This window comes from Chelonia mydas, chromosome 2, assembly GCF_015237465.2.
Source record: "Chelonia mydas isolate rCheMyd1 chromosome 2, rCheMyd1.pri.v2, whole genome shotgun sequence".
Lineage (NCBI taxonomy): Eukaryota > Metazoa > Chordata > Testudines > Cheloniidae > Chelonia > Chelonia mydas.
Window position 1 is genome coordinate 37,001,839 of NC_057850.1, and position 19,667 is coordinate 37,021,505.

A 19,667-nucleotide genomic window follows, 5' to 3' on the forward strand; every position below is an offset into this window, starting at 1 on the left:
GAAGGCACCTAGTAATTGTGCCATACTGTTGTTCTTGGCAAGGGATTCTTCTCTAGCTGCTGCAGGCAATGATTGTATGCCCTGAAGCATGAAATTTGATTACTCACTGTTATCTCAGCTTCAATCGCTATTGCACAAGTATTTCTGGTAGTGAAATTATTTGGGTGTATTTTAAATCTAACCACAGTATTTGAATAGCTGATAAACTCTTCCAGAAGAGAACTTAATACGTTCACTAAAAACTGAATAAAATAGTTGGTTTTGGGTTTTTTTTTTTAATGTTCTAAAGATTAGTGTCCTTTAATTTCATCAAGTTGTCTTGTTCTGTAACAGAGTGAAAAGGAGGGCTGGTCAGTTTTCAACTGACTCTTTTTACTTCAGTCATCTCCCCTCTAGCTCTCCTCTTTCCTATACTAAACCTTTTGTAGTCTCTCCCTTACATGGATGAAAGCCTTTCCGCTAATGCTCTTTGTTATCCTTTCCTAGGTTTCTTCCATTTCTGCTATAGCTTTCTTAATGTGAGGTGGCTAAAACTAACTTCAGAGGGACTAACATTGTTTGATTTGCTGTCACCATTCTGTAGGATATTGTGTCCCCAATTATGATCATGCAGCCCGTGTGTATGTGGGTTTTTGTTTGTTTGTCTTAATCTGCTCTTCTGTACTGACTGTCATCTGCCTTTATTCAGATGAGCATAAAAATAATTTCCAGTTAGAACCCCTCTTTCTCCTTGTCACTTATGAAAGGTGAAATTCTCCCACCCTGCCCCCTTCTGCAGCAGCTACAAAGCTCTGGATGTGTGGCAATGTATAGACAGAAGGAAAGTGGCAATTTGACTAAAAGAGCTGATTTAGGTCCTCTAAAGTTTCAAGAAAATCGGCGTCTGGTGCTGTATCTAGGGCGCTAGAAGGTGGGTAAAGACTGGACCCGTGTTTGTAAGGCTTTTATTTTATTTTATTTTATTTTTGGTAGTTTTCTTCCCACGACATTTCTATCCAGAGCAGCAGGAAAAATACAGGCTTTCTTTTCTCTAAACAATGTGCTTGGAGCAGGATGGTGGGGGGGGGGGGGAGGGTCCCCAAGTCATTCGCATGTTAGCGGGGAGCGTAGCTGGGGTCCTACAGCTGTTCTCATTCAGGCTCGCACAATGTTGATTTGCCACGCTGCCGTGCGTGGTCTGCCTCGGTGCGGGGCTCTGCTGGCCGCGTTCCGCTTTACCGCGGAGCTGGGCTCCCGAGGCAGCTGACGCCCGGCAGCGCCGTGGCCAGGGCGGGCTCCAGGCAGCCGCCTTCCAGGCAGGTGCACGGGGCGGCCGTCAGTCCGTGAGCCCTGGGGGCGTTTCCGCAGCGGCGGCACTTCTGCGGCAGCCTCTCTCTCTCTCTTCCGCCGCTGGCTGGGGCGGCAAGTCGGCGCGCTGCTTGGGGCGGCAAAAAGGGTAGAGCCGGCCCTGGCTGGGGCTGTCAGTAACCGCGCAGCCGCGTGCGCTTTCCCGGTATGTTCGTTTCACACCCCCACCCCCCGTTGTGCAAACCCCGGTCCGGGCGTTGTTAGGGCCGGTGACCGTGCGGAGCAGCCTGCAGGCCATCCGCGGAGACCGAGTCGCCACGTGCTGTGAGGGCGGCTGCTGGTTCCTGGGCGGCGGGGGTGGAGCGGGGCTTTTTTCATCGGACTGATGACGGGCATCGAAGTGAGTTTGGGGAGGAGGGGTTTCTTTTATTTTATTATTTTTTTTTCACTGAAGTGCCTTTTCCTAAAGGGACATGAGCGAAAACACCCCCGAGCAACGACTCCTCCTCCTCCTAGCGAACTGAAGCGAGCTCGTGGTGTTCGGGTTGTCAGGGAGCCCGTGATGGTTCAAATGTGCACGCAGTATGACAGATGACCTATTGAAATAATTTCAGAGCCGTGCTGTGGTTGCTACGACAACCACTGCTCTCTTGGCTTTCATCTGGCCATGTGACAGTGACTTTGACGTCAGCTGGAGGCAGAGTCTGTGGTTTAGTCCACACAGCCAAAGGCTTGTGAGAATCTAGTGGATGCTGGACTTATCCCCCTTGCTGCTGCTGCTGTTTCCCAGGGGCTGCCAGGGCATGGACTACTAACGCCTTGCATTTCTAAAATCAGGTATTATAATATATATTATTATACAACACGCTTGTATAATATATATTTTTTTTTAAAGCGTGTTGTGGTTGGGGTTTTTTTTTTTTTTTTTTTTGCTGGTTTGTTTTGGCTGCAAGTTTGCCTTGATGAGCAACTACAGACAACTGCAGAGCAGCTTCCAGCTACTAATTCTGTGTGCAGACAGCAAAGCAAAGTTAAATTTGGATTAATGGTCCGTGAAGGGAAAATAAAATATAGTAAGTAGTTCTTGCTTGACACTTTAAACCACTACATAACAATATAGAGGAACATCAGCAAAATATTCCGTGTTGGTTACACAAAAATAATTTTGTTAGGAATTTTGTTGGTTTAGGCATCAGTACAGCTTTGTGTATTGTTGGAACGTTTTAAAATTGCTGTCTTGTTCAGATTAAACTCGAGAATCTATTTTCTTTTTTTAATTCCCGATGTGTTTAACAAGCCAACAATAGACATTGATAGGAACATTATGCTACCAGACTCCAAAAGTTCTCTGTTAAATCATCTGTGTTCATGCATGCTCCTAGCACATGCTGCAATCATACAATGTTAAAGCCTTTTATCAGAGCCATGGGGCATGTGATAGATTGACTGTATTATGTTTACGGAGGAATGGGTCAACAGCTTCCTGAGAAATAATCTGAAATATGCCAAGATACTAAGATAACTGTAATGTATGCTCCTACCCCTTTTCTCCCCTACACATGAGCTATTCTAACCACTCTTTATCCCACAAAGAGAAACAGAAAAGATTAGCTTAAAAAAAAAAGAGTTGTAGGATGAACAATGCAGTACTAGTTGAAAAGTAAAATGCTACATTGGCTTTTTTTTTTCCTGAAACTTTTTTTTTTAAATTACGTTTCTTGAAAGGAAGTTGTTACCAAGAGCAGAATTCATCACTTCTTAAAGTTGTAAATCTTTGGCTACATTAGTGTGTGGGTACATTTATATTATTAATTCTAAGAATAGATCACAGATGAAGCCGTGTGTGTTCTTTCCTGGAAAAAATATATTTGATAATTCTAGCATGTCTATGTGCCACCATTTCCCGAGCTAACAATAAAACCTTTAAACTTTGATGATTTTTTTTTAAACCTGCCCCTCTGCTGAAGCACTCAAGAGCTGCGCAACAATTTAAAATGCAATGCAGTAAGAAAGATAACTATATAGAAACATATATAGATGCATCCGATGAAGTGAGCTGTAGCTCATGAAAGCTTATGCTCAAATAAATTTGTTAGTCTCTAAGGTGCCACAAGTACTCTTTTTCTTTTTGCGAATACGGACTAACACGGCTGCTACTCTGAAACCTATAAAGAAACAGATACATATTCAAGTATGGTGGCATTAATAATTGTTTTTAAAAGTGAACCAATAGATATTAAGACTGAAAGCACCTCTGAAAAGAATAGTCTAGAATAAATTTGCTTAAACAGAACGCCAGAAATAAATGCATCTAAAATCTTAAAACAGTTGTACTTGGTATTAAATCTATACTTTGGAGTTTAAATCTTCTGCAAAAATTCTATATTTTTAAACTACATTAAAAAAAAAAATTTCACCTAATGGTAAAGCGTCAGATTTTATGTACACTCTACTTTTTTATTTAGGTAAATTTAATTAAGATCTATAATGTTGCAACTACTTTGAAATACTATATGGTTAATATATTCTTATTAACGTCATGATCATTTAAAATCTTACATGAAAGTTTGTTTGTCCTTGGAGTGGAGACTTTCTAATACCACTCTTATTCACACTTACATAGTGACTCTGCCTGTTGTCCTGTTGCATTAGATTGTGCACCCCATACACAGGTGAGCCATTTGGACTACTATTATGAGTAATTGCTCACCATATATCCATGTATGAAGAGAGATTACAGAAATCTGGCTCACTGAAATCAAGGAGATTTATTCATTGAGTAAGGTACTACACAACAAGTAGTGGCAGAATCTAGCCCTAAATGTTTAATAAAAGGCATATATGTTGACTCATTTATAGTGACCAGGCCAGAATCTGAAAGCAATTATATACACCAGTCAATTACTTACTTGCATTGAGTAGGACAACAAATTATTTGTATTCACATTTTCAGAATCCGTCCCATGTATGTAAACCATTGTCTACCAAGCTTTGTGTATTGTTTCACTAGTGCCATACCATGAATGCAGAGGCACAATCACATTAATTTATATCATGAATACAATTTCCCATAGATTATATTGTGCTTAATATCATTATAAATGCCTGCTTAGTGGGAAATAATTCATATGGTGGTTGCCACATGAATTATTCATGGGTCTATTTTAAAATTATTTTAATTAACGGCACATCAATTCCATCTTTTAAAGATATGTTTTACTTTAGCAATAATAACCAAGTCTTAATAAAAGGATTAGATTGATCTGTGGAAGGAAGACGAACAGTTCCCCATTTGACCAAAATGGTTCTAGCAATATTATTACAGAAGGTGTGAAGTACAAGAGTATTGATTAAACTGAGTGAACCAAGTGTTGTCCAACTCTGCAAGGCGATGAGAGCTATTGTCTCTCATCCACTTCAGTGGGATCTAAAGACACTCAGTCCCTCTCAGCATTGGGTCCTATATGAATATCAGAAGAATGCCTTGTTTTTATCTACTATTAAGAATCCAACAGTGAGGAAGTTGGTTGTTTGAGAGACCAACCTTGAGTTCAGAATGCAGAAACTGTGGGAAATGCACACATCCTTGCTTCATGTGAAATGAGGAAGATGGCTAATGATAAAGATCCCTAATGCTATGCACAGCTCCCAGGGACAGAGTATTTTAAATCTGGTTAATCCTGTATGTTATGAAGCATTTTTCTGACTAACACTTGATTTATCTTCTGTGTTTGTGACGTTAACAAGATGGCATAATTTAGAATTTGATTTCTCAATCTATGTGATGATCCCATGCACCATACCCACAGGGGGAAAAAAAATTCAGGCTTCCCCTTCCTGTATAGGAGGGTGGTTGAGAACCCACAATTTAGATCACTTCTCCGTGTTCTGTCCTTTGCACACATCAGGAGACTATCCCTTTGTACAGTCTTGTCTCTTTATCCATACAGAAGAGTGAACTGACAGGTAATTACTGTAGAATCAGAGTACTTCACCTTAAGGGAGAACTTGGCTAAAAATGGAATATAAAGCTCATTGCAAAACAGGATTCAACTTGTAAAATTAAAAACCATGCTCCAATTGTTGATACATTACTCTAGAAATAACTTTATTGTTTTAGTGACTGTACCTTGATCTGTGTGAGTTGATGGACAATGACAATCTAAAAATAGGCTAGAAAGATAAGTCAATTCTTGCCGATACAATCTAAGCCAACTTTTTAATAAAAGCTTTCTACTTGCAATACTCTGAATCTTCATATATGGATTTGAAAACCTTTCAAGAGTGCCAATTCTGCTGGCATTTTAAGGGCCCAATGTTCCACTCTGTTACACCACCATAAAACCAGTGTAACTGTGTTGTAGTCAGTGGAATCACACCACGGGAAAACCAGTAAAGCACCAGGCCCTTAAATCACATTTTTTGCAGAAGTTAGTTTCAACCCTGTTAAAAGTAACTAAATCGTGATAGGTTTCAGAGTAGCAGCGTCTGTATTCGCAAAAAGAAAAGGAGTACTTGTGGCACCTTAGAGACTAACCAATTTATTTGAGCATAAGCTTTCGTGAGCTACAGCTCAAATAAAATTGGTTAGTCTCTAAGGTGCCACAAGTACTCCTTTTCTTTTTTCAATGGAGATTTAGCCTTTTAATCAACAGTTGCTTTTTTAACTAAACCCAGATGCCATGCATATGATATTGGGAAAGCAAAGTAAATGATTACTCCATGATTTGTACCAAGTTCAAGTACAAAAGCCAAACTCTGGAATGTTTTTGGTATTCACATTTCAAAAGGAACCATTTGCAGCAAGCTGAAATCTGTGCAGACAACTATAGTCAGATAACAGTTAAAAATAGTGTGTTTTGGCTCTACTCTTACTGCTGTTAAATTTAAATTCTTAAATAGCAGGGAGTAAGAGTTGAGGTTTGAGAAACAGTAATTTTGTGATTATTTTACAAGGATCGAATTGTTCTGTCATCAAATTTGCATTTCAGTCAGCATTACAGTATGAAAATATAATTAGAAACTGCAGCTCAAATCACTGAATGCAACATTTTCCCAAAGGGAGCACAGAAAAGAAGCTGCTCTTGTTAAAACTGGAGCTGATGGTGAAATCCTATATTTGGAAAATATGAACATATAGTTGTAGAGTTCCTTTCATTTCTGTGGTCTCAACTCTCCTTTTGACTTTCTGCTGAACTTCATTTTTTGGTGAGATTCACTTCCACAAAAAAACATCTAATCATTTAAAGCAAAAGTGCCCAGTACCTGTTCTGTAGGATTTCAGCCTGACACAGCTATGAGTTACTGAATATTTTTCAACCACAAAATGACATTGAGATAACGTTACGAATCTGACTTACACCCAGAAAAGCCAGGAAGCTTGTCACTTGGACTGAAACGTTGCCTTTAATCTGCCCCAGCGGCAATGCCATAAAATGACCCAATGTCAGGAATCCCCAGCAACATCTGGTCTCAGTGGGATGAGTAAAGGATGGAGTTCAAGGTTTTACTCAGTAGTTGTTTGCTTCTGGAAGTTTAAGACTTAGTAGTATGTGTTCACAATGTAATTGCGTGAGTCTCACTGATTTCAATCCCTGAAGTTATTGAAACTTGTTGTTGTTTTTAAGATTGCGCTGGTATTGACTGGAAATACTAGAAAAGTATTAACTGGAAAAACGTGCATCTTTGAAATACTAAAGGTTCAGGGTATCTTTAGATCTGGATTCATGTTGACAGATACCCTCTGAGTTTACTCAGCTCATCCCTTTGGAGTGTGCTTCAAGGAACAAATCCTGCCCACCACTTTAGGTATACGGCGGAACCAGAGCAGTCTCACTCTCTAGAGGATGGGGTCCAGGAAATGGGGAACACATTCAGTGCACAGACACTCTGCACACACCACTCACCGGTGCGTCACAGAAACTCCCTGTCCTCCACCAGAGGGAGCTTTAAAAATGGGGCACGGGTGGGACAGAAGAATAGAAAATGTTCCTGTGGATCTGTGACAGTGCAGATAATGGGCAAATTTGCTATATTTGCCTGTGTTGAGCCCAGTTACTGGTGACACTACTGCAGCTATAGAGTGTTCTGAGGAATAGGATTCTGCTCCTGTGACAGCCCTGGGACACCTTTCCACCATGACTGTCCATATACTTCTGCTTGGCACAGGGGAGAGAATTTGCATCATGGTTACTATTTAGAGAAGTGCACGTACCATTATCTGGATCTATTTCATTATATTTAATAAGTAATCACAGCATACACCACAGTGTGTACTGGGAAAGAGTTTTCATTACAGGTAAATGACCCTTCCCGCTGCCAAGGCTTCATGGTAGTGGTGCACAGAGGGGACTGGGAATGCATGCAGGTTGCACAGCCCCTTTTTGTCTACTCTGTTAGTCTGGCATAGACGGGAACGCTCATTGGGCCTGAATTTATGTGGATTTGGATAGGGGATGCAGCAGGAGCAGCTGTCTCTATTCCAGCCCATGGAGAAGTTCACTTTGAATATGCATGGAATTATAGGGGTGCCAATTTTAATTGGCTGTATTCCTGGAGGTTTTATCACATGACATCTTTGATTCCTGGAGACTCCAGGACAATCCTGGAAGGTTGGCAACAGTAAACCAGATTCAGTCTGTGGTTAAAAACCTTTGACACAGTCATTAGGCCTACTTGGTATGTGCTTTTAAATGTCCATAACTGCTGTTCAATTTTTTTAAATCACAGCATAGTTACACTGGGTAAAATTTTAGTGGGCCTTAGGCACTTTTGAAAACTGTACCTGCTGTGTTTACTAGGGTGTGCTGTGGGCCTGCTGAACCCCATGTAGAGAACAAAACTGTTTGAAAAATACAGGAAAACAAAAGGCTTCTGAAATTAGTAAACGTTTGTAACTTTTGCTGTCCTTTAAAAATAGCTTAAAAAATTGGTTTGTCTTTTGGAAGATACATAACATAGAAATGCTAGAAGCTTTCCTGGGTCTGAAGAAAAACACAAGCAGGTGCTGCTGAAGAATCAAGAGTTTGTTCTTAAGGGCTTCAAGGTGGCTCTCATAAAAAAGTAGAGTTTGAAAGAACACAAGATTAAGTATCCGTGAGCTTTTGTTAGACAAGCATATAAGATAATTTAAGTGCTAGCACTTGCATTCCAAAGAATTTTAAAGCAGAAACATTTCAAAATAAATCTCGGCTAGATTCTTCATTCATAGGGTTCCCTCAACCAATGAAGGCAGTAGAATGAAGCAGCTTTTCCTAGTTAATTGAGAGCTCATTTGTAACTCTTCCAAAGTTGCTAAAACACAGTGGGCAGGTCTCACTTGAAGTGTCTAACTTAAAGGCACACTCGTAGTCATTTGAACTGTGACACAATCCTGAAAATGTTTCATTCCAAAATACTCTGTTTGAGTTTATGTTGTATGAATATTCCTGATGGCCAACTCCAAGATGGGGGGCGCCGCAGGAGGGGAATGAACTTGAAGCTGTTTATTTCTACAACTCATTTATGCCTGTTTTCACAGCGTTATTCTTTTGTGTAGAATGGTAGCATGATTGAAGAATTCTCTCTAGCTTTGCCATATTAGTAAGCACAGGTCCAATTAAAGCAATTATAATTCAGCAGAGATGTCTGCAGTCTTCTGTATATGTCTGTCAAGTTTTCTAATCACAACTGTTTTATGTGTGCATTTATATATAAACCCACATGGACCTGCTAATGTATTGACAGTTAAGGGTTCAGTTGCATCCTCGTAGAACTTTCCCATGTGTATCTGGGCTGTGGTGCATGAGAGCAGAGTATGAAATTGTAGCTGGCTTGGAATGAATCTTGAAACCCGTCTTTGGTCTACTCCTTGCTTGTGTGTCATCATGTAGGTCTGATCTTAAGAGGTGCTGAGAACCCTCAATGCCCACTGACCTCAGCCAAGTGCTAAGAATGTCACAGTATTATAAAAACTTGCTGTTTCATTCTGGTATGCTGGAGGGCTTTCATATCTGAAAATCCAAAATATGTGGCAGAGTGAGTAGTGTTTCATAGCGCACTGTATGTTCCATCCCCTCTAATTCTGACATATTTGATAGGATTGTTCAATTCTTGGATTATCCAATAATTGACCTGAGTAGCAAATCATTCAGCAGAAAGTCCTTGCAGCAGACAGTGTCAAAAGCTGATTATCCACCAGGAGCCCCCAAGTCTTTTTCAGAGTTACTGCTTCCTAGAATAGAGTCCTCTGTACTGCAAGTCTGGCCTACATTGTTTATTCCTGATGTATATATTTATAGTTAGCTGTATTAAAACACATTTGCTTGTTCCCAGTTTACCAAATGATTCAGATAGCTCTGCGTCAGTGACCTGTCCCCTTCGTTATTTACCACTCCCCCAATTTTTGTGTCATCTACAAACTTTATTAGTGATTTTGTTTTCTGCCAGTTCATTGATAAAAAATGTTCCATAGTGCATGGCCAAGAATTGATCCTGGCAGGATCCCACTAGATACACACCTACTTGAAGATGATTCCCTGTTTACAGTAATGTTTTAAGACCAATGACTGTGAGTTGGCCTGTAGTGGTGTTGTCCACCTCTAATCATGCCCATATAATGTATGTGAATGTTTGAGCAAACCATGTTAATTAAAAAACAAAGTTATTTTTAAAGGACGGTGATAGAAGAGTTGCTGATGTGTGTGGCTATTTGCTCAGCATTTGGTCAGCCCTTCATTAAATACTGGAGTCTTTGTGGGAAAACTCTGCTTTACATTATTCTAAAGATCTCACTGAAAAGCAAATTTTAGTGTGTAATTAATTGTCACATTACAGCTTCAAACATGCCAGGTACATAAGGTAAAATGCACATTGTTCTTGGTACACTTTTCAGCACAATGGTCCATTGTGATTTCAGTAGAAACTTTGCAAACTTGAGCAGTGTGCTGGTTCCACAGTCGCTGGAGAGGAGGAGCAGCAGCAAAATGGTAAAAGATTTATTGTTAACACTGTAAAGAGTTACAGCATTTTCCAGATTGGCATTTATTCCTTTTGTTCACTTAGTTCTCCTGTGCTTTTACAGTATTTTTCCCATTACTCATTTCTTGCCCGGAATAACATTTTTAACAGAAGGAATTGCTTGAACTTGAAGAAGAGGGGAACACATAGCCAAATTGGACAGCTGTATGTCTGGTGTGTCAGTGTAAGGGCACATTCTGCACTAAAATTCTGTCATTTGTTTAATTGGAGATGATAAAACAACTGCCCATTCTCAGTATTTGGGTGATATAATAACTTTCATATCCCCAGAATTAGCTTGATAGTTCATAGAATATCAGGGTTGGAAGGGACCTCAGGAGGTCATCTAGTCCAACCCCCTGCTCAAAGCAGGACCAATCCCCAACTAAATCATCCCAGCCAGGGCTTTGTCAAGCCTGACCTTAAAAATATCTAAGGAAGGAGATTCCACCACCTCCCTAGGTAACACATTCCAGTGTTTCACCACCCTCCTAGTGAAAAAGTTGTTCCTAATATCGAACCTAAACCTCCCCCACTGCAACGTGAGACCATTCCTCCTTGTTCTGTCATCTGCTACCACTGAGAACAGTCTAGATCCATCCTCTTTGGAACCCCTTTTCAGGTAGTTGAAAGCAGCTATCAAATCTTCTTCTCATTCTTCTCTTCCGCAGACTAAACAATCCCAATTCCCTCAGCCTCTCCTCATAAGTCATGTGTTCCAGTCCCCTAATCATTTTTGTTGCCCTTCGCTGGACTCTCTCCAATTTATCCACATCCAACTTGTAGTGTGGGGCCCAAAACTGGACACAGTACTCCAGATGAGGCCTCACCAATGTCGAATAGAGGGGAACAATCACGTCCCTCGATCTGCTGGCAATGCCCCTACATATACATCCCAAAATGCCATTGGCCTTCTTGGCAACAAGGGCACACTGTTGACTCATATCCAGCTTCTCATCCACTGTAACCCCTAGGTCCTTTTCTGCAGAACTGCTGCCGAGCCATTCGGTCCCTAGTCTGTAGCGGTGCATGGGATTCTTCCGTCCTAAGTGCAGGACTCTGCACTTGTCCTTGTTGAACCTCATGAGATTTCTTTTGGCCCAATCCTCTAATTTGTCTAGGGCCCTCTGTATCCTATCCCTACCCTCCAGCGTATCTACCTCTCCTCCCAGTTTAGTGTCATCTGCAAACTTGCTGAGGGTGCAATCCACACCATCCTCCAGATCATTTATGAAGATATTGAACAAAACCGGCCCGAGGACCGACGCTTGGGGCACTCCACTTGATACCGGCTGCCAACTAGACATGGAGCCATTGATCACTACCTGTTGAGCCTGACAATCTAGCCAGCTTTCTATCCACCTTATAGTCCATTCATCCAGCCCATCCTTCTTTAACTTGCTGGCAAGAATGCTGTGGGAGACAGTGTCAAAAGCTTTGCTCATTCCCCGAGTCTACAGTTGGGTTTCCATGGCTATATTGATATTTTGCATGCACAGCTACAATTGCTCTAACTCCATAAAATGATGTAATATAGATGTAAGTAACTTTTTAAAAAATTGAACCTTTAACATGTGTGAATGGCTTCTAGCTACAAAAAAGATGTGTTTACTGTACATAGTGCGAGGCTTTGCTGCAGGATCATGTGTATATCTCCTGTAGGGCACCTTTGTGTTTGCAGTTGACTAGAATCATTGCTTCTTGATGGCATGCAACAATTAGGGACAGAAAGGATTTTTTGTATGGAGAAATAATGGCAAAGAAACATAACCGTGGAGCCAGGCAGACAGCCCTTGCTGAGTTAATTTTACTGAACCCTATCTTCAGTTCTCACTGTATCTCCTTTATACCTCTTAAAGCTGACCCAAGAGGACAGCTGGGATTTACCATTATAAAGGAAAAGGGCCAGATGGCATAGAGCCAGTGTATGCCTCCCATCCGTTAGCCCCTAGAGTGGGTGTGTGTGTCATGGATAGGAGGAGACATAGCCATATTTGCTAGCCATCTATACTGGAGGGAGGCCAAGGAAATGCAGAGATGATCCAAAGATGAAAAAACTAATACCATAGCAATGGCTTCCCATCCTCATGTATAAAGGATCTCCCTTTGTTACTTCCTTGCTGTCATGGAAGTGTTGATTCACTTATCACTTAGGGTATGTCTACCCCACAGTGTTACTACAGCAGGTGTAGACACACCTGAGCTAGTTTTGATCTAGCTAGCTCAAATAACAATAGCAGTCAAGCCACAGGCTAGCCACTCCAGTGCATACCCAGGACCCTGAGTGGACTTGTATAGCCCATGCTGCAGCAGCTTCACTGCTATTGTTGTTCAAGCTAGCCTGATCAAAGCTCAGGTGTGTTTACAGTACCACACAGTCACACCTCAGTCTGCAGCATAGATGTACCCTTGGATTAAAAAGAACAACAGATTCCTGCTGAATGTGATGCTTTGGTAGATTAGACAGGCCACCCCATCACCATCACTCACCCCGCCATATGCCACTGTGGAATCACCCATACTACTGGCAAACCAAGCCCAGGTTTGGGCTCAGATTGACTGCAGCTGACAAAAAGAGGTATAACTGACACCCCTGTGTAACAGCATGGCCCCCTGCCCTGGAGGGGAGGATTCACTGAATGGAAGGGCAGGGAGTGGCACCCCAGCATACTCTCCCTCAATGCTTCTGTCAGAGAGATTCTTGATTAAGGCTCTGTGAGGACCTCTGCCATTAGAGGCTGATGTGATGATGTGTTGAATCTGAACATCCCTTAGCCATGCCTCTTTCCTGGCCAGCACCAGCCAGGGCTGACTTTTCAGGCCCCAAGGCATTCCCTCCTCCCAGAAGAGAAGAAATTGTGGCCATTTTCCCCCTCCTCAATTTCCACCCTTTTCATGTGTTTTGCTGCTGGGTTTTTCTGTTTTTCTCTTTCTAAAGGGGAGAAGGGAATTTAGCCCTAGGATTTTTTCAGTCCTGATCGCTGGTAACTTCAGAGTACTCCAAAACGCCACCACCAGTACCACCACTATTCACAACAGGAACAGAATATGAGCTCTTCTTGAAAATCATGTCAGCTAAAGTGACTTTAGGCATCAAAAGTAATAATATGATGCCATTTCCACACTGATATAGAGTTAAAATAGGGGAGGATAAAGCTTCATCACCAAAGTCATGATCCTCTAGATCTTGGGTTTGATAATATGGGCCTCTACTTGTTTGTCCACTTGAAAGACTACCTGACTGCTCCTAAGACTATTCTCCTCAGACTCGAGGGCCTCTCTTCCAGCAAAATGGGAAACCTCAGAGAAACTACAAGTCTTTCTGAAACTCAGTGTTCAGGTGGGTCCAATCCCTTACGGTGGCTACTGTGCAGCAAATCTGCCACTTCCTCCTACATGAGTATAGATAGCCAAGGCAAGCCTGAAAGAGAGGCAGTTCAAGTCACCAGAAATACAGTGATGAACCTTTTAAAATGTGGATTAAGTGAAAGATGTGATGAATATGACATGATTAGGAAAAATAGCAACAAACCACGGAATGACTAAACACAGATATTTCAGGATAGTTATTCTGTAAATGAGTTGGCGCTCTTATTATCGTTGATAATTTGTATTATCATAGCATCTAGGAGCCCTATCCTAGTCATAGACCAGGACCTCCTTGTGGTAGGCACTGTACAAACACAGAACAATAAGATCATAGAATCATAGAATATCAGGGTTGGAAGGGACCCCAGAAGGTCATCTAGTCCAACCCCCTGCTCGAAGCAGGACCCAGTCCCAGTTAAATCATCCCAGCCAGGGCTTTGTCAAGCCTGACCTTAAAAACCTCTAAGGAAGGAGATTCTACCACCTCCCTAAGTAACGCATTCCAGTGTTTCACCACCCTCTTAGTGAAAAAGTTTTTCCTAATATCCAATCTAAACCTCCCCCATTGCAACTTGAGACCATTACTCCTCGTTCTGTCATCTGCTACCATTGAGAACAGTCTAGAGCCATCCTCTTTGGAACCCCCTTTCAGGTAGTTGAAAGCAGCTATCAAATCCCCCCTCATTCTTCTCTTCTGCAGACTAAACAATCCCAGCTCCCTCAGCCTCTCCTCATAAGTCATGTGCTCTAGACCCCTAATCATTTTTGTTGCCCTTCGCTGGACTGTCTCCAATTTATCCACATCCTTCTTGTAGTGTGGGGCCCAAAACTGGACACAGTACTCCAGATGAGGCCTCACCAGTGTCGAATAGAGGGGAACGATCACGTCCCTCGATCTGCTCGCTATGCCCCTACTTATACATCCCAAAATGCCATTGGCCTTCTTGGCAACAAGGGCACACTGCTGACTCATATCCAGCTTCTCGTCCACTGTCACCCCTAGGTCCTTTTCCGCAGAACTGCTGCCTAGCCATTCGGTCCCTAGTCTGTAGCGGTGCATTGGATTCTTCCGTCCTAAGTGCAGGACCCTGCACTTATCCTTATTGAACCTCATCAGATTTCTTTTGGCCCAATCCTCCAATTTGTCTAGGTCCTTCTGTATCCTATCCCTCCCCTCCAGCGTATCTACCACTCCTCCCAGTTTAGTATCATCCGCAAATTTGCTGAGAGTGCAATCCACACCATCCTCCAGATCATTTATGAAGATATTGAACAAAACCGGCCCCAGGACCGACCCCTGGGGCACTCCACTTGACACCGGCTGCCAACTAGACATGGAGCCATTGATCACTACCCGTTGAGCCCGACAATCTAGCCAGCTTTCTACCCACCTTATAGTGCATTCATCCAGCCCATACTTCTTTAACTTGCTGACAAGAATACTGTGGGAGACCGTGTCAAAAGCTTTGCTAAAGTCAAGAAACAATACATCCACTGCTTTCCCTTCATCCACAGAACCAGTAATCTCATCATAAAAGGCAATTAGATTAGTCAGGCATGACCTTCCCTTGGTGAATCCATGCTGACTGTTCCTGATCACTTTCCTCTCATGTAAGTGCTTCAGGATTGATTCTTTGAGGACCTGCTCCATGATTTTTCCAGGGACTGAGGTGAGGCTGACTGGCCTGTAGTTCCCAGGATCCTCCTTCTTCCCTTTTTTAAAGATTGGCACTACATTAGCCTTTTTCCAGTCATCCGGGACTTCCCCCGTTCGCCACGAGTTTTCAAAGATAATGGCCAAGGGCTCTGCAATCACAGCCGCCAATTCCTTCAGCACTCTCGGATGCAACTCGTCCGGCCCCATGGACTTGTGCACGTCCAGCTTTTCTAAATAGTCCCTAACCACCTCTATCTCCACAGAGGGCTGGCCATCTCTTCCCCATTTTGTGATGCCCAGCGCAGCAGTCTGGGAGCTGACCTTGTTCGTGAAGACAGAGGCAAAAAAAGCATTGAGTACATTAGCTTTTTCCACATCCTCTGTCACAAGGTTGCCTCCGTCATTCAGTAAGGGGCCCACACTTTCCTTGGCTTTCTTCTTGTTGCCAACATACCTGAAGAAACCCTTCTTGTTACTCTTGACATCTCTTGCTAGCTGCAGCTCCAGGTGCGATTTGGCCCTCCTGATATCTTTCCTACATGCCCGAGCAATATTTTTATACTCTTCCCTGGTCATATGTCCAACCTTCCACTTCTTGTAAGCTTCTTTTTTATGTTTAAGATCCGCTAGGATTTCACCATTAAGCCAAGCTGGTCGCCTGCCATATTTACTATTCTTTCGATGAAAGATGAAAGCTTACACTTGAAGTATAAGACAAGAGACATCAGATGGATAAAGACAAATGGGGGAATTCAAGGAAACAATGAGACAATATTGGTCAGCATGATAGACAGTGGTCTCAGCAGATATATTAGTAGAGGGATAATATCATGTATGCCATTGACCTAAGCTTGTGCAGAATAGGTTTATCCACTTTGATGATGGTTTGATATACAGGTTTCACTCAGTTTTAGGGTTTTCTTGTTTATCGGGTATCCATTTTAATAGTTTATAAATATGTGAAAATGTGCAGATGTGTACAAAACTCTCATTTTTTTTTTTTTTGTAATCTCTCTAGAATGAGTATGTGGCTTTTGTCCATATTAATCATCTCAATTATAGATTGACATGACAACAATTCTTTTGAAAAAAGAAAAAGGTATAAGAGAAAGGACCCACGTTTTGACATTTTCCTGCTATAGGTCAACAGGTCTGTACTGTATCACATGAAAAATTGGCTTAATGTCAGACAACAGCTTGACACCGTGCAGTACATGATAATGGCTGTGTCTTCGCAATGCTTTACAGTGTTTGTATTTCAGTCCAGGGACGGATGCTATGAGGTAATGTCAAGATGCTCTCTTATGGCATTGACTGAGGAAAAAGAAAAGAGTTCTGGCTGCAGTTTACTCTCATTGCTCCTGGTTTATTGAACTCAACCCTTATGTTTTCAGTATTGGGATTTAACTTAAATTGAACGTAGCTCTAAGGAGAGTCTTGTGTGGGGAGCACTTACTTATTGCTGTTCCTTGCAGAACTCTTTTTAAGACTGCTTGATTCCATTATTATGTTCCACATTTGACATGGAACTGAGATGGGCCATTTTTTCCTTCCCTCAAATTTCCCAGTAAAATCAACCTTCCTTCAGTGACGTGCCCCTCCCATCCTAAAGGTGTGGCAGCCTCCCTTACGGCGGGCATGTCATTAATCCTACAAGTCACAATACTGGCCTGGTTTTAGGCTTTGTTGCAGACTGGAAACTTGGATCAGAGTCATTAAAAGGTTTGTTAAGGTGCATGAAGAGGATGCATTCAGGAGAGGTAGTGTGGGTTGGTGGCTAGGATGTTAGACTAGGTGTCTTCAGGTTTGGGTTCTAATCCCAGCTCTTACCCTGACTTGCTTTTTGATCTTAGGCCCGTGAATTAACCTCTATAGCAGGTGTGGCCAACCTGTGGCTCCGGAACCACATGCGGCTCTTCAGAAGTTAATATGCGGCTCCTTGTATAGGCACCAACTCCAGGGCTGGACCTACAAGCGCCAACTTTCCAATGTGTCGGGGGGCGGCGGGCTGCTCACTGCTCAACTCCTGGCTCTGCCACAGGCCCTGCCCTCACTCCTCCCCTGCAGTGCCCTCGCTCCTCCCCTTCCCCCCCCCCCCCATCCTCCTGCACACCACAAAACAACTGATCGGGAGGTGGGGGAGGGAGCAGGAGGCACTGATCAGCGGGGCTGCCAGTGGGTGGGAGGTGTGTGTGGGGGGGTGGGCTTTGATGGCGGGGTTGCTGACGTATTACTGTGGATCTTTGGCAATGTACATTGGCAAATTGTGGCTCCTTCTCAGACTCAGGTTGGCCACCCCTGCTCTGTAGCCTTTACAGTGAAGTGAAGATAACTTATCAAGTGCTTTCAGTTTTGTTGCGTGGAAAGCCCTGTATCAGTGCTCCTTGGTTTTTATTCATGGTCTTACATCAAAGTCTTGTGAAAGTCAGTGATTTTGGTTGAGCTACATTTTTGAGAGTCTTTGGGTTTGTTGAAACCAAAACCAGGGGCATGAACCCATGAAAATGAAAAGGTTCAAAACCTCCACCTGAAAACAGAAACTGCAGTGTTCTGCATTCCTCTAACTAATTTAGGGGACTTCTTGGACGTAAGTCTGTCATTTTTCCACAGTGATTAAATATCTTTCACACAACACAAACTGCTGTCTGTGGTGAAGGGTTGATGTGTCTGAGTGAAATCCAAGGAAACTGGACAACGTGTAATAGTGCTCCTTTATTGCACAATAAGACAGCTGATAAATTTGGTAATAAACACTATTCAACTGGCCTTATATTTCATCAGTGTTTGTACTGATTGTTCTTTAGCCTTTGCATTTTGCTAAGATTGTTCTATTAAGCTGTCAGTGTTCTCCAAATTGCCATTGCTCAACTGCATGTAATTCACTATTCCTTACTAATTAAGTTGGTTATCAGATTTTGCTGATGGGTAATTTTGTTCAAGACTTCACAGGCGCTGCTAAATTTGTTCATGTAAACAAATAGTAACGTGCTTTTCTCTGTTATTATGAAGATTAGATTAGGAAAAGTTTTTATCCCTTTTCTGGAAAGCTTAACAATAGCTGCCATGTAGGCAGATATTTAGAATTTCCACAGGTGTCTAGCACAAAAGGATTCAAAACGATACTGTTGTCTGACACGCTTATTCCTGAATGTATTAGCCTTGACAAGCTCTGGGTAATTGGATGGCTTGTCATGTCTGTAAAATACATTATTTCTTTAAAAAAAAAAAAAGAATAAAATCCCCCACTGCAAGGAAAAATTGTCAATAGAAGACAATTTAAATTGGTTTAAATTGGTTAAATTTGTTAAGAAAAATGCAATGCACTGTGGAAACCTTTATTGCATTTCATTTTAAGTCACTGTATCTAACATCCAAAGATCATCAGTTTACTCTTAAGTAAACAGCAAGATCTATTGTACAAGTTTTAACAACATAGACCTTCTCCAGAAAACATGCTCACATAAACTAATTGGGTTTAGGGTTTCTAATGGGAAAACTGGATAATCGAATTACACTTCCCCTGAGAGAAATGGGCATCAGATTATTTCATTTAGGTTTTCTGATAACAGCTCTTATTGAACAGATAAGAATCAACACTTTTTTTTTCCTGCCCTAAAAGATATTCATAATATAGCCAAACTGTGGGCAGTGAATTCAGCTGATGGGTAATATATCTATCACTCTCGTTTTGAAGAAGACAGTTTCATTTTATTGGGCTTTGCTTTCATGTCCCAGTAAGAAAGCAGCAAATCCAGTGGTGAGCTGGAGCCGGTTCGCACCGGTTCGCTAGAACCGGTTGTTAAATTTAGAAGCCCTTTTAGAACCGGTTGTTCCACAAGGGACAACCGGTTCTAAAAGGGCTTCTAAATTTAACCAACCAAAAGTGGCGCCTTAGGTGCCGACTCCATGGGTGCTCCAGCCCTGGAGCACCCAAGGAGAAAATTTGGTGGGTGCAGAGCACCTAAGGCGCCACTTTTGATGTGATCAGTGGGGGAGCGGCTGCTCCCCCCTAGCTATCCTCCCCCGCCCCTAGAAGCCAGCGGGAGCTGCCGGATGCTTCCTGGGAGCTGCCCCAAGTAAGCACCTCCGGGACTCCCCACCTCACCCTCCGGCAGGTGCCTGCGGCTCGGCGGGGCGGGGCGGGGTGGGCACCCACTACGGTGGCCCACGAGACTCTCCTGCCTGGTTCTGGGGGCAGTCAGGGGACAGGGGAGGGGGGTGGATGGGGCAGTGGTCCGAGGCGTAGGGGTGGGCAACAACCCCCTCGTGGGGTGAGGAGGGAACCCGTTGTTAAGATTTTGGCAGCTCATCAGTGAGCAAATCTCTTTTCATTTGAAGACTTCTGGAGTGTGTTCCA

At 42.5% G+C, this 19,667-nt stretch overlaps 1 protein-coding gene across 5 annotated transcripts in view; it reads left to right on the plus strand.

The window, feature by feature from the left end:
• Positions 1 to 814: 814 nt before the first annotated feature.
• Positions 815 to 19,667, plus strand: part of NCALD (neurocalcin delta) — a 76,403-nt gene continuing 57,550 nt past the window's right edge. Inside the window, exons 1-2 of one of the 5 annotated variants that reach the window (XM_043539259.1) lie at positions 1,225 to 1,492; positions 1,757 to 2,124. The gene's annotated coding sequence lies outside the window, so the exon portion shown is untranslated. Of the gene's footprint in view, positions 911 to 1,182; positions 2,125 to 19,667 lie in introns of those variants that run through there. The other 4 variants (XM_043539261.1, XM_037892186.2, XM_027831076.3 and 1 more) reach the window with 4 other exon arrangements.